This window comes from Canis lupus, chromosome 17, assembly GCF_011100685.1.
Source record: "Canis lupus familiaris isolate Mischka breed German Shepherd chromosome 17, alternate assembly UU_Cfam_GSD_1.0, whole genome shotgun sequence".
Lineage (NCBI taxonomy): Eukaryota > Metazoa > Chordata > Mammalia > Carnivora > Canidae > Canis > Canis lupus.
Window position 1 is genome coordinate 26,539,976 of NC_049238.1, and position 13,801 is coordinate 26,553,776.

Here is a 13,801-nt window from a genome sequence, read left to right on the forward strand (position 1 = left end):
ACTTATTTATTAATGAGAGACAGAGAGAGAGAGAGAGGCAGAGACACAGGCAGAGGGAGAAGCAGGCTCCATGCAGGGAGCCCGACGCGGGACTTGATCCCGCGTCGTTTCCAAGATCAGGCCCTGGGCTGAAGACAGCACTAAACTGCTGAGCCACCCGGGCTGCCCAAATAAATCAGCCGAACCTTTTAAAAAGTAACTGATGGGAATATCCCATCATCATAATTTCAGTCCATCTCTTTGTTCATCTAGCTAAGTTTCAGAGAAGTAAATTGTAGAGTTTTTGTCTCGGGCCTGTGATAGTACCCGAATGCTTTGGTTTAAAAAATAGCGCAGCAGGAAGTGCCTCCTCTCCTTGCTCGTACCACAGTGGAATCAAGCCGAGAAACAGCGACCAGGTTCATCTGAAACTAATTATTCTATTGGGAAGAATAAACTGATCTTATAAAAAGCAGGAGATTGTTGAAATTGCTCTCCTGCTGAGTAGACAAAACATTGATGCCAGATTTGGCTTCAAGTCAAAGAGAGATAGTGCGGGGTGCGGTTTGAGCAAGCAGATTTTGAGGGGTTTGGAAGCCATCAAAAGTTGGGAAACAGGGAAAAACATCATTAAAGGTGGCCACGAGAGGTTTGCAAGGACTCCGTGGAACAGTGATTTGAGTGTTACCTTAATTTTATATTTAGACCTTGGGCCTAGAGTTCTTACAAAAGACCCTGCATGAATACACGTGTTCTGCAGAGACCATGGCACTCCCTGGCAGAGGGTCATGGTGCTAGCCTCTGGGAGTCACAGATGACACCGGTGTGCAGAATGCACATTTCCTAGCATTCCAAAAAGATGCGGACTTGGTTCTTCATTTGGGTCTGAAACCTGGATCATAAGGGCTTCTTTCACTGAAAAATGATCCACATGATAACCGCTGATGGTTGTGCCATGCAAAAACTATGTTCAGGAAAAAAAACATAGGTTTTTTTCACATGTTCACTTGCCAAAGTTATTGTTCCAGAAGAATATACCAATATGAATACATTCACATCCATTTTGTCTTTTGTACTCAACGACTCTCTTTTAATTCTGTCTTTTTAAACACTGATTTCTGCAACTCTGGAGTTATATAATCACTCTAATTTACTTGCAGTTCTAATTTTCTTAGGCATTTACTTGGCAAAGACCTGAATTTTAAAATGTGTTTTTAGAAAACTTCTAGTACTTTGTAAATGACTATACTTGCGTATACTTTCTTTGACGCTTGGTCCATGTTTTTTTATTCTAGAAACTGGACAATTTTATAAGTAATAAAATAGGTAATTTAGAATACTGTGCTGATATATGGCAGTACAGCTAGAAATCTCCCTAATTATTAGGCATGTTATTTCTCTTTCTAGAATAAGCTTTGCAAAGCTTTCATTTTTTTATGGGCTTACTCCACTACATTAAACTGGTCCAAATTTTCTTTTGTTGGACTTAGCCTGAAACTTGTGGCAGTAGCAGAATGTCCTGATTCTACCCCTGGCTGTGGTGTAGGCTGAAGCCAGCCCATGTGATCCGGGTTTAGCTGTGGAACTGATGTGCATAGTACTTGAGTTAACACTGAGAAGCTGGCTCTCTTACTTCATCTCCATCCACCAACTTATTTCTGAACTTCTGGGTTAAGTAGCCAGAGACTTGTGGACACAGGGCTGGCATAGCTTGCTCTAAGCTGGGCTAATCAAATCCCACCCGGCTGAGGGAGGGGAAGCGTCCTTACTTGATTTCCCATGGCATAGTTGCTATCTGGTCCCAGTTACTGTACCACAGTGAAGAGCTATACTCCGTAAACATAAACTATCTCAAGTCTCAGGTAGCATGGCGGGTTGTACAGAAATAGGAACAGCATCACTGGATCCTTCCTTTCCACTCTGTGTGCGGTGTTTGGGGAGCATGTACCTGATAGAGAAGGAGGAACACCTTGATTCTCCTGCATGACATGAAGAACAGCAGTGTTCTTTGAAATTCCACTGGAGTGGAGTGGGAAGTATGTAGTGAGTGATCTGTTCATTCATTTATTCACTTACAGAGTGGCTATCATGTGCCAGGCACTGTTACTGTTCTGAGGGCAAAACACACAGTTCATGTCCACTTGGAGCCTACCTTCCAGGAGGGGAATCTGGGATAAATGGGTAAACAGTAGATACAAAAAATTATGTGCTTGTCTTTAAACAATATAAGATAGCCAGGATATAAGTAAATACAGGTTGTTGGGGTGCCTGGGAGGCACAGTCAGTTAAGTGTCCAACTCTTGATTTCTGCTTAGGTCATGATCTCAGGGTTGTGAGATTAAGCCCCACATGTTGGACTCTGTGCTGGATGTGGAGCCTACTTAAGACTCTTTCTCTCTCTCTCCCTCCCACTTCCCCCCAGAATAAATTAATAAGTACAGGTTGCAACATGCTGTATATATTATGCAGTTCGTTTTCCTCCCATCCCACACATGGGGGTCAGAAAAGTGCAGGGTAGGGATGCCTGAGTGGCTCAGCGGTTGAATGTCTGCCTTCAGCGCAGGGCGTGATCCCAATTTCTGGGATTGAGTCCTGCATCGGGCTCCCCGCATGGAGACTGCTTCTCCCTCTGCCTAAGTCTCTGTCATTCTCTCTCTCTCTGTCTCTCATGAATAAATAAATAAATCTTTAAGGAAAAAAAAAAAAAGTGCAGGGTACCTGGACTCTTCTGTGGACTTTCTGCTCCATTTCTGTTTCTTCTTAGAAGTGTGGTTCATCTCCTCCTGCCATCACCTTTTGCATCCTCTAGCCAGAATGTTTATCTTGTGTAGAAAAGAAAAGGAAACTTTACTACAAAAGAAACTTTTTTACCTCTTTCACTAAGTCACTTTTTTTATATCCCAGTCTTTCTTATTCATGTGTCTTAAAAAATTACAATTATTTTGGTTTTTTAGGTTTTTTTTTTTTTTCATTTTGTTGTTGTAGAGCTTTAACTCATAAAAAATATGTATCATCCCATTTATAAGCTGACCTAGGGTTTGGTTTCATCATTGACAACAGAATGTGTGAGAGTGGGAAAATGGGGGAAACTTGTGACAGATTCCTGTCACCTGTCTCCTGACCCCTGTGAAGAGGTGTCCCTGACCTCTTACTTTGCATCATGCCATTCATGGGTCTCTCTGCATATTGCTCTTGGCCAGGAGCTATGGTGCTCTCCCAGTTGGGCATCCAGGTTGGATGAGAATTTATACAACAAGTGGAGCTGGGGACATCAGACATGTCTAGACCCCTTGTGCTTTCCAGCCCTGTTTATACCTTAGAATGGCCACACTGAGCTAGTAGGGACCTTGGAGGAGCCCAGCAACACAGCAACAATGGCTTACAGAACCTGGTTAGTCATGGCTTACTAGGCCTCCATACCATGACCAGAATCACTCCCTGAAGCCTTGTCTTTTAGAAAGCATCTTTATTCATTCATTTGACAAATATTAAGTGTATGCTATGGGCCAGCCACTGTTCTAAACACTAGGGCTGTATCAGTGAACGACAACAAAAATTCCTGCTTTCTTGTAAAATACATGATAGGCTAGACAGAGACATAAACCCTGTGGGAAAAACGAGTAGAGGAGAATAAGGGAGATCTGAGGGTTGGAGCAGAGAATGGAAAGCTGGTACCATACTAACTTGCATGGTCTGGGTTGGCCATTCTGTCTCTGTATTGAGAGAAATAGTAGGAATTTTATGTCTGGGTAACAAATGAAGCCATATTAGGTGCCCTTTTTCACACTGATCATCCACTGGCTGAGGGACAATAGCTTGTCAATAAATAGACAAGAGGGTATGAGATGGTCTGCTGAGGGCCGTTAACCTCTTGCCAACATGAATTCTGTTTAGACAGTGGAGTAAATATCAGAGTTCATCACCTAGAGCAAACCTACATGTAAACTTGGACCTGGGTTGACAATGATGTACGAGTGTATGTTCATCAGTCCTAACAAATGTTCAGGGATGTTCATAGTGATGGAGCCTGGGGAAGAGGACAGGGGGTTGGGAAGACAGGGAAATATGGGAACTTGCCATGAAATTTTACTGTGAATCTAAAACAGCTCTTAATAATAACCTCTGTTTTTGAAAGCCAGGCATTTCTGGAATTACCTGTTTTTCATCAGGAAGAAAAAATCAAAACCTTTCATTTTCATCCTGTATTATCCTATATTTTCCTCCCCTGAATGTTATTTCTTACTTTTCAAAATAATACCTCAAACGGACTGTGTGACCAGAAGTTTCTGCTCCCACTTTCAGAACCATTCTAATACTGATTCAGAATTTAACAACTGAAAAGATTGGAAGAGGACTCTTTTTTTTTTTTTTTTTTTTTTAAAGATTTTATTTATTTGACAGAGAGCACAAGCAGGCGAAGAAGCAGGCTCTCCTCCTCGGAGCAGGGAGCCAATGCAGAGCTCGATCCCAGGACCCTAGGATCATGACTTGAGCCAAAGGCAGACGCTTAATAAGCCACACCCAAGTGCTCCGAAAGAAGACTTCTTACAACATGTAGCCTGAACTTTGAATCCCAGAGTATTCAAAGAATTCAGTGCTGTTGTTAAGTAGCTCTAGAGATTCTAATCCTGGAACTTTTTAGGGTATCTTCTACAAACTGCTTCTTGCTAACGCATTCATTTGAAAGGGAGAATGTAATCAAAGGCCAAGTGGTCAGGATGGCTAGCTTCTTAAACTTTTCTGAGAACTTGATATCAGAAAGACTAAAAGGGGTGCCTGGCTGGCTCAGTCAGAAAAGCATGGGACTCTTGATTTCAGTGTTGTGAATTCAAGCCTCATGTTGGATGTAGAGATTACTTTAAAAAATAAAATAAAATAAAAATAAAAAAGAAAGAAAACTTGAAAGAAGTTAGGTTCATACTCTGAGGCTAATGTTGTGTTCTTTGGAACCAGAAAATATGGTAAAGGCAACTTTTGCCAAATCAAATTAATCAGGAGCAAGCATGATTTTGTTTTCAAACTTTTAGGTACATTTTCTATGAAGAGTATAGAAAGAGAGTATAAAACTATTGTTGACAGTGTGCCAAGGCAATTGGTGGCTTTGTGGCATGGAGATAGAACTTTTTATCTGTCACCAAGGAGAAAATATTTTTTAAAATGATTTAGCCAAATAGGACATTGAGGTGCCCTAACACATAGTAATGTATTACATCTGGCTCCTTGGCTCAAAGATTTTTAAGGTGTTTGTTTGCTTGTTTGTTTAGTTTTTATGGCTTTTTGTTTGTTTTACGTTTTGGAGTTTGTTTTAGTAGCTTTAGGGTCAGAAATAAAAAAAATCTAAGAGAATACAACCTTAGTGTTTCTCTTCTAAAGAATGGGAATTTAGATTAACAATAAGATCCTTTTTCTCCCACATGTAAGACGGAAAAGGATCATACAACATTCCAGGTAAAGAAGGGAAATGGCTTCCTGTTGTAAAGGCTACTGTTCTTCATGCTCACTCCTCCTGCGAATCTACTTCTGCAGAAGTGAGTGAAAATGGATGTTTAAATCATTAGGGAGAGAGCTGAGGAAATTTTGCTGGAATAAGCTGCTTTTGGATCTGGAATACATATTTTCCATGCATTGCTTGATTGTCTTCCGTATATCAACATTTTTATAAAGAAATTCATAATAGTAGCAAAGAAATTCAAGAGCTCTTCCTAAGCCTTTTATCACTGCTGACCTTTTAAAACCCCAGAGCTATGGAAAATCATCTGTTCGTAGACAGAGAAGTAAACACTTTCCTTGCAGCCAAAAGATAGATATGGGACTGCCAGAAAGTGAAGTCTGTAGGTAGTGAGCTGCTCCTCACACCTTCTTCTGCCACCCAGTGCACGTCCAGGGCGCCAGGCTTCCTGCATCTATTTTGGTGAGTCTTTTGATGTCATCTGCCACCAGAGTACCTAACAGGTCATGAAGGTCATCGTAAATAGTATCTTTGTATTTTAGGGTTAAATTATAATGTTTAATGTATCGATTCCAGAATTGGTTATTTGTTAGTCATCTAGCTGATGGAATGTTACATGGTTGTCTTGAGTGGGCAACCTGAGTGGGCTGGAGATTCTTCCTATAGGTGATTTCAGGACTTTATTATAATAATAGCGATGATAATAATAGCAAGCATTTGTTGAATTCTTCTTGTGAGCCATTCACTGTGTGAAGTGCATTGTACTGATTTTTTCATTTAATCTTCATGACAACTCTATGGGTAGGGTGAGTATTAGTTGGAATGCTTTTGGCTGCAATGAACAGCTTAAAACAAGGAAATTTATTATACTGAGAAGCTTAGAAGATGGTCACCTCTTCTCTAGTATAAAGCTTTATTCAAGTGTCTCTTTCTCAGGGAACCCTTTCTGGCCACCCTTTCTCACATTCGCCCCCTAACATTTCCTTTTTGCCCCCTTGCTTTGTTTAACCACCTTATTCTACTTCTTTCTCGTTGCTTATCGTCAGATCCCACTCCTAGATAATAAGGCTGATAAGACATTGCTATCAATCTTGTTCTGATAGCAATGGCTTTGAGAATAATTAGGGCACAATAAATGGTGAGTGAATGAAAAGGTGAAGAGCGGATGTGTACATCCTGGAATATCATGAAACATCCAATAAGATTATTCCAAAATGAGTACATTGTGTATTTTTGGGAAGCCTTTCCTGTTTTTTGAAAAAATTCTCTAAAGCACACCCTGCATAATTATTGGGTATAGAAGTGGTTAAGAAGTTAGGCTGTGTGGATTCCAAGTGTGTGGGCTTGAACTCTTACTCTACTTCCAAGCTGTGTGAACTGGAGAAAGTTGCATAAGGCTTCCGTGCCTCAGTTCCCCATGTGCATAATGAAGTCATGGAGTCATTGTAAGAATTAAACATGTTGATGCGTGTTGGCAAGTATCAGCTTAGAATGGAAACTGCCCCCATAGAACATGGTCCATGAATGTGAATTATGTTGAGTATGCTAGCACTTTTTAACTTGATACCCTGGTTATTTTGCCATATTTGTTTTCTTAATACATAGACATCTGAAAGGAGGGAGCATGTGACACCTAGTAATTTGTATTGGATCAGTACTTACAAAATAGACAACATATAGTCAGATTACATAAGTATTTGTGAATTAAATTGTTGGTTTGAAGTCCAGGTCTGGATATAAATGAAGTACTGCATTATAGTCTATCTACTTTTAAACCCCAATCTTATTTAATATAAATTATAATTTATAAATCATATAAAATATAGGATAGGATACCTATTTAAACATAATTTGCTCTAATTCCTCACTCTTTGTTTTCCCTAAGAGTTCCAGATGACTGACTTTCCCTTTTCACCCCCTAAGTTTAAAATGTTTCATGAATCAATTGCCAATAAACTGATGGCTAATTCTGATACTTATTTGCATTTAAACATTGGAGATGTTATTTCTAGAGATACACTGTCTATTTTCTGTGGCTTCATAACTGATCTTTCTTGGCCTCCTATTTGAATATAGAAAGAGAAAAATTAGAATAGTGAAAAAAATGGGAATTTTTTTTGGCTGATCTTATGTTGCTTTTGGGGCCTAAGTGTCAAAAAGATGAATCTGGGGTTTGATATGCTTGGCTTGTGCTTAGAGTTTTCTCCCGGTCCTCGTTGGCAGCACCTCTTAGTGTAAGAAAGACTATATGAAAAGAGAAAATGTACAGTGTGACTCTAAAGTTAGAAGAAGATGTTTATTTCTTGGAAAATCTTGGTTGTAGAAATATACACTATTAAATTAATGCAAAGATAATCCAGTGGTTAGAAATAAATATATTCAGAGAAAATAGTGCATTTTAGAAATTTTAGAGAGTGTAAAAAAACACAAAATCTATTTCACACATTAGCTTTTGCAAGTAATTGTGTTAGAAATATGCAACTTAAGTTCAGGCTATTTTCCTTAAGTATTTAAAGAAATTTTTCGGAATGGCATAGAATTTATTCACTGTGGAGAATTTATTCAAATACTTCACTTCACAATGGACTGTGGTAGTCCATTATATAATAGTAAATTAGGATTATTCTTATCTTCAGGAATAGAGGAGGTTTCCTTTAAAAAAAAAAAAAAAAAAAAAGCTTTCTTCCCTTTTCTTTCCTCCACGTTTTTAGAGATGTTTCTTTTCTATAGCAATTTAAATCCTTCTTATTCACTTTTCCAGTTTTTATATAATATTCTGTTGGTCTGTAATGGGAAAAAAATGGTTTTTTAAATTCTGAAATAGACTGCAATCCTCTTTTTCTCAAAAGAAGCATAAATAACTTGTGTCTATAGGTTTTGCTTCTGTCAAAAGAAAAAATGTTTTATGTCTCACTGAAAATATACTGCTTTTCAACTTGATTCAGATTTTTTCCTGTAAGTGTCACAGATACTTAGTTTTAGATTTTAACTGATAATACTGGGATTTTTTTTTTTTTATTGTAATTGAACAAACATCTGGCACATGCAGTGGCTTTCCCACACAGCACCTTGCCTCTACCCTGTGTCCTGGTTCACTGAATGGGAGGATAGGTGCCCAGGGCAAACTGCAGGCTTTTGAACCTGTTTTGTGACATGTGCCCTCTCCAGCTACAGAAGTTGAGCCTTGCAAGCTCCCTCCATGAGGAACACTGAGACACGGTGCATTTTGCCCCATCTTCTTGGTCTTAGTGCATCAATTTGTTAATGCAATTTGAAATATAAACAGTTAAATTCTCTTCTTGGATTTTTTTTAAAGCAGTTAATCTAAAATGACTTCATTCATGAGGATTTCCATTCTTGACCTCATTTTAGATGATAAATCATCTTCTGTCCATTTGCCCTATTGCATTGTCTTTGAAAACCTAATGTGAATGAGAGTTAAGGACATAATTTAAATACTTGAAAAATTCTTAGGACTCTTTTGGGTGCTCAAACAGAATTAGAAAACTTAAAACTTACTAATTTTATATTTTACCCTCATGTAAAAAGAATGTTTTACTAGCTGTATTTATCTGTAAACGTATGCATGCAAGGGCAATGTGGAGTGAGGAAAGAAACGGGAACTGGGAGCCACGCTTAACAGTTCAGATGGACTCTGGGAAGGGAGCAGAACTGACAGGGGCTCTGATCCAGATCTAATGTCTCATCATGAATACTTAACAATCAAATATGACCTCCCCTTTGAGCATTAGATGTGTCTTCCATTTTCTATTATATGTGTAAATGCTCATAATTCCTAAGTTAGATAGACTAGAATTCTAGTCTGCTCTGAATACATAGAAATGCTGTTATAATCTTAAGTAAATGATTTAAAAATTCACCCCATAATAATCTCCTTCTATGAGACAAATAACCTTCTATGAGACAAAAAAATAGTAGCATATTTGGAACAGAGAATCAGGTAACTCCCCTGACTTGCAGTAGGTCACATAAAAGTGTAGTTACATTTTTTTAAAAAGATTTTATTTATTTATTTATTCATGAGAGACACACAGAGAGAGGCAGAGACACAGGCAGAGGGAGAAGCAGGCTCCATGCAGGGAGCCCGATGTGGGACTTGATCCCCCCATCTCCAGGATCCGCCCCTGGGCCAAAGGTGGCGCCAAACCGCTGAGCCACTGGGACTACACTGTAGTTATTTTTTTTTTAATTTTTTAATTTATTTATGATAGTCACACACACACACACACAGAGGCAGAGACATAGGCAGAGGGAGAAGCAGGCTCCAGGCACCGGGAGCCCGATGTGGGATTCGATCCTGGGTCTCCAGGATCGCGCCCTGGGCCAAAGGCAGGCGCCAAACCGCTGCGCCACCCAGGGATCCCATGTAGTTATATTTTTAAGGAGGATTATTATGTCACATGTGCTCTCTTATTTCCACCTGTATTCCTATGTAAAAACAAAAAAACAAAAAAACAAAAAAACAAAAATAGCTTGATTTTATTTTGTACTTGGAGGAAATTAAATTTCACAGTTTTTGATTGGCTTATTATGGACAGATAGGAAATGGTGATCAGGATTACTATTCAGAGTCCCTTAATATTTTAGTTTGATATATACATCTTACCAATAGGAAAAAGAGAGGGAAACAAAATGAACTTTTGAAATGGTTAAAGTGGTCTTTAACCAGGAAATACAGTAGTGTGGATTGGCTTTTCTTTTTAGGTGAACTTTCTAATTGCTTAAAATGCATAAAAAGGAATACATGAATCATAAGAGTACAGCTTGATGGACTTTTACAGAGTGAGCGAATTTGGTAATGAGCCTCTGAGCCCTCCCTTAAGCTTCTTCCTAATTTTTAACCCACTCTCCTCCCTATTACCCACACAGAGCAGTAATCACTACTTTGTCTTCATTTCTGTGGCTTTGTTTTACCTGTTTTTGAATATTTTTTTGGTGGTGTATAGGAAGTATTCATTTGTGTCTGACTTATTTCATCCAACATTTAGATTTGCAAGCTTCATCTATGTTCTTTATAGCAGTATTTCATCTTCATTACTGTATGGTATTTCATTGTATAAATATACTATAATTATGTATCCATTCTACTGGTGATGGGCATTTGGGTTACTTCCAGTTTGGGACTATTGAGAATATAGCTTTTACGAATATTCTTGAGCATGGTTTTAGTGGACATAATCACTAATTTCTTGTTGGATATTACTTGGAAGTATAATCTCCAGGTCCTAAAATATATGAATGTCTCAGTTTCATAGAGATAGCCAGTTTTCAGAATCTGATGAACTACTTTTGATGTTTTAATTCCACATCTTTGTCAACCATTGATGTTGTCATTTCTTTTAATGGTTAGCCTTGCTGGGGTGCCTGGGTGGCTCAATTGGTTAAGTGTCTGCCTTCCATTCTGGTCATGACGATCCCAGGACCCTGGGATCGAGCCCTGCATCTGGCTCCCTGCTCAGCGAGGAGCCTGCTTCTCCTTCTCCCTCTGCCTGCTACTCCCTCTGCTTATGCACATCCTCTCTCTATCAAATAAAATCTTTTAAAAAAGATTTTTTAAATCTTTTTTCATTCCATCCACAGGTTGGTTTATCCTTGCACCAGTGGCATATTATCTTAACCATAGTGGCTTTATAATAAACGTTAATATATGTGCTCTAAATTCTAAATTGTGCAGTTCTTAAGGTTGTCAGGGTTATTCATGGCCCTTTGCATTTCTATATAAATTTTATAATCAGCTTATTAATTTATACTGGAAAAAAAATCTCCCAGGATTTTGATTGGAATTGCATTGAATCAACAGATCAATCAATGTAATATCTTACAATATTGAGTCTTCCAATACACAAATACACATCCTTCTATTTAGGTTTCTTTCATGTGTTTTGGTGTTTTGTTGTAGTTTTTTGTGTAGTCTTGAACAGAATTTTTAGGATTATTCGGAGGTTTTCAGTGTTTTTATATTGTTGTAGAGGGTAAAGTGTATTCTCCCCTTGTAACAATTTGATTTTTGTGCATTGACCTTGTACCTATGAACTTGCTAAATTTATTTCTCTTAGTTTATCTGCAGATGCTTTTGAATCTACAGTTATGTTGTCTACAAATAATGTAGTACTAGGTTTCTTTGTTTTCTTTCAATAATTATTATACTTTTTTTTATTACATTATCTAGGACCACCACTTCAATAGAAATGGTGGTAGCTAGCTTACTTGCCCCATTGCTGATCTCAGCAGGAAAAGCATTAAATATTTCTTTACCAAAATGATAAAATAAAATATATAATAAAATATAAATAAATAAAATATATAATATATAAATATATATTTTAAAAATAAAATTCTTATTTTGATCCAAAGGAAAAAAATTAACAAGATAAAATTAAAACTACAGAAATACCTCAATTATCCAGAGCAATATATATATATTAAATTAAAACTACAGAAATACCTCAATTATCCAGAGCAATATATATATATATATATATATATATATCTCCAGAGCAAAAGAAAATATGTGTGTGTGTGTATATATATATATATATATATATATACACAGTTGATTGCATGTTGTAAATGTGTATGTGGGTTTTTATTCTTTCTTTTAGCTGTAATTACAAAAACAATAAATATAAATAATACTAAAAAAAAATTTCTTTACCTTTGATGTTTGCCATAGGATGCACTCTATCAGATAAGGGGGAATTCCCCTCTATGGATTGATGACAGTCTTTATTATGAATGGTCTTGAATTATTACAGAGGCTTTTCCTGCATCTATTGAAATCATTGTATTATTTTCTTTTTTTTTAATTGTATTTTCTCCTTTATTCTGTTACTGTAGTGAATTACATTGACTGTTTTTTTTTCCCATTTACTTATTTTAAACAAGATAAAAGTTTGTTTCTCTCTGTTTGAGCATAAGTAATCCAGGGCCAAGAATTTAGGTTTATAGTGCTGAACCCCAGGTGACACCTATCTTGTGCTATCTTTGACATGTGGTTCTAAATCATGGTCGGAGGTGGTAGCTCCACTGTCTACCATCACATACACATTCAAGGCATATTGATTTCTTTTTAGTGAAAAATAACCTTTGCATTCTTAAAATAAACCTAACAGTCATGATATAGTATCCTTCTTACACAGTATATCCCTGGAGTCAGATGACTAACATTTTGTTGAGAGTATGTGCATCTGTGTTTATTAGAGAGATTAACCTTTAATCCTCCTTTCTTTTAATGTTTTGTGAAGTTGTAGACTCAAAGTTGCTCTGGTTTCATAAACTGAATTTGAAAGTATTTTTTTCGAAAATTTTTTTTCGAAAAGTATATGTAAGATTGGTGTTAGTCTTTCTCAAATTCCTTGAAGAATTCACAAGTAGAATCATTTGGACCTGAAGTTTTTTGTTTTGTTTTGTGTGTCTTTTGGGGGTGGGGGGGTGTTATGAAAGTTTTAAATTTGCAGTTAAGATTTCTTTAAAAGATAAAGTAATGGTCTCAGTTCTTTGACTTTTCGTGACAGTTTTGGTAACTTTGTTTTTCGAGGAACTTACCCATTTTAGGTAAAAATTTTAGGTAAATTTCCAATTCATTGCCAGCAAGTTGTTGATAATACTTTTTCTTATATCCTTAGTGTCTGTAGAATGTGTCAGTGATGGTTTTCTGTTTTTATTTGTGCTTGCTTTGTTCATCATCAGTCTTTCACAGGTGTTAGTCTTGCAAAGAAACAATTTTGGTGATTTTTCTCTTTGTTTTCATTATGTTAATTTCTGCTTTTGTATTCTTTGGGCTTTATTTGTCTTTATAACTTCTTGAGATAGATCCTTAGATCATTGGGTTTTCAACCTTCTTTTCTATAATATATATATCCTTTTCTAATATATATTTATAGCTATATATTTCTAAGAATGGCTTTATCTGCACCACAAATTTTGATATGTTTTTTGCTATTCAAACTAAAGTAATACAAATGCATTGTCGTTTTTTTTCTTCACCCAGTGAATTATTTAAGGGTGTTTTGCTTAATAAACAGACGTTGGGAATTTTTATCTTTTTTTTTTTTTTAAGATTTTATTTATTTGACAGAGAGCATATGTAGGTGGAGTGGCAGGCAGGGGGAGAGGGAGGCAGTGAGAGAAGAAGTAGACTCCCTGCTGAGTAGAGAGCCTAGGTGGGGCCTTGATCACAGGACCCTGGGATCATGACAAGCTAATGCAGATGCTTAACAGACTGAGCCAGCCAAGCACCCTTCTTTTTGTTATTTATATCTTAATACCTCTCTAACCAGAGAACAAAATTTCAATGATTTCAATCTTTGGAATTTGTTGTGGTGCAGAGTACAGTCCATTTTGGTAAATATT

General features: G+C 37.1%; 1 protein-coding gene across 7 annotated transcripts in view; it reads left to right on the plus strand.

Moving 5' to 3' along the window:
- The window catches only part of LTBP1 (latent transforming growth factor beta binding protein 1), a 390,765-nt gene that overhangs the window by 316,160 nt on the left and 60,804 nt on the right, over window positions 1–13,801 (plus strand). The gene's annotated exons all lie outside the window — the stretch shown is intronic.